Below are 2230 nucleotides of genomic sequence, written 5' to 3'. Positions count from 1 at the left end.
CGAGCTTCCTTCCTTCTTTTTTTTTTTACATTTTATCAGCATGTCGTTGGCTAAGCAGCCCAAGCACAGCATTGTCTCTGCTGCCTTTTGATCGCAAGGTTGTCGCAGCTCCAACACCGGACTGGTCGTGGTGTAATCTCACAAACCATTGATAAATTCGCATGGGTGGCTTGTGAGTGAAATGTATTGGGTTAGCTTGTTCTGTACTCGGGTGCAAAGCTAGCTAGCAATAAGAAACGGGTTCCTTGGTGTTTGATTGGTCTTTGGGCTTCGTTTGCTTTAAAGGATTGTACATTACAAAGGTTTTGTTTTTGCACTTTAAAAAAGGGGCATGAGGGTTAGCCGGAATCACTCTGTTTAACCCATCAGTCCTTTTAACTTTTGAACGAAAGAAAGACTTCGGAGCAGACACCACAAAGAGTTTGGTATTACCCTTGCCAGCCAGAGAATCCTCTTCTTCTTCTTTTTCTTCTTCTTCTTCTTTTTTTTGCACCCTCTGATGCTGATTTTTCTTTTCTAGTAAGGATTTGAAGAGGTTTCCTTTTTTCTGACAATAGTGCATGGAAGTTAATAGGGGCATTCTCATTGGATAGCAGGGCAGCGAGTAGATGGATCTTTTTCCAGATGCCAAGTATAGCCCTTTTATATAGGAGAAACCAGGATCAGAGGGATATGTAGAAGTGGCCTCTCTGGCTGACAAAGGTAAATGTGAATTCTGAAGGAGTTTTAATTTGAAAAGAAAAGAAGAAAAAAAATAGCTGACCTGTTTGCTTTATAATCTATTACCAAAAATAACCAAAAAGACTACAAAATGGATTGTGAAGGGCGGGAGGTCATATTCAATCTTGGCTTGATGCTAGCACAATATCAACTATTTTAATGGCAGTGGGATTCTGAATGTTTTTTTTTTTTTAAAGTTCACTTAGCTATTTAAAAAACTTCAGAAAGGGTCAAGTGCTTGTAGCAGCCAAATCATATTGTTCCCCTGATTCTTTTTTTTTTTTTTTGTACCCCCTTGAGCAGGTTATACAGGGAAAGTAAAAACCTGCTTGCTATGGGCACCAGCCAGATTTGTCCTTGTGTTGTAGGAAAAAGAAAAAAAAAAAAGTAATTCTGTATATTAAGGGCCTTATGTATGAAGGGGTCTGCCCATAGGAACCAGTTAGTGCTTTAATTCTAGCAGGGTGAAAAGCTAGTTGGCTGCTATGGCTAACATAGCAACCCTTTTAGACCATTTTGTATAGATATACATATGAAGACCCCAAGTCAAGACAGAATATCCAAGTATCCATGTGTCAGATCTGTTGTTAGAGGACAGCTATGTGTGAGGATTTTTAATCATTTATCAACGTGGGAATTCCTCTGGTTGGGGATTGCCTGATTTGAATGCGGTTCAGTTGCCAGACAGAGGTATATCATACTAAAAGGAAAAAAACCTCCCAAGTATTTGACCCTTTACACAGAGCTGTGAGCACGGATCTGATCGGTGTTTTTGTTTTTAAACCAATAGCATGCATGGATACAGTTGTTTGCCAATTGGTTCGTCTGAAAGCCAACCGGAAAACGTTGCGGAAATTAGCTGCAAGGATAGAAACGAAGGCGCTTCCACCATTGCCTGGCTGGTGTGATGTGTCTCAGTCATTCACCGAGTCTATCACAGCTTCTACACCGACAGGCTCAAAAGACGGGGCAGCAGGTAAAGCTGCAGGTAGGATTAGGTAGTAACGGTTTTATCTGTATATATAGGTGCACAGATCTGCAGCTATCTTACCAATTTTTATATTTGCATAAGCACAGAATTCTCTCTAGGGATGTTAGAAAGAATGCATTCCAGGATACACAACATCTGAATGGGGTTTCCCTTTTAAAAGGGGTTTAGAGATTAAATCAGATCCCCACTTAAAAAAAAAAAGAAATCCCTGTCTTTTCCCACACATTACTTTTAAAAATTCCCCGTATTTCACGCCCTTTTTTCCTCCCGCAGTCTTCTGGCTGGTCATATGATGCCTTTCTCTTTTGCCCCAGTGTTGGGCAGTTCACAGTCCGAAATGCTACATAGAATGGTGATAAATCATAATAAATGAGTGGTCTCTGCACAGCATTCTCGTGTGGCCCTAGGCCGGAAATCTGATGCACCTTCACGGGGTGTGTCCTTGACAGCCTGGGCTCCCAGGAAGTAGGTTGAATGACGCAGGACGTCATTCAATTCAGAAGATGGGTGGTGAAAGGA

The sequence above is a fragment of the Staurois parvus genome, unplaced genomic scaffold (assembly GCF_062004578.1).
Source record: "Staurois parvus isolate SC_StPar_1 unplaced genomic scaffold, SC_StPar_1.0 ptg000689l, whole genome shotgun sequence".
Lineage (NCBI taxonomy): Eukaryota > Metazoa > Chordata > Amphibia > Anura > Ranidae > Staurois > Staurois parvus.
The sequence above is the reverse complement of the archived record's forward strand: the minus strand, read 5'-3'. Positions refer to the sequence as shown.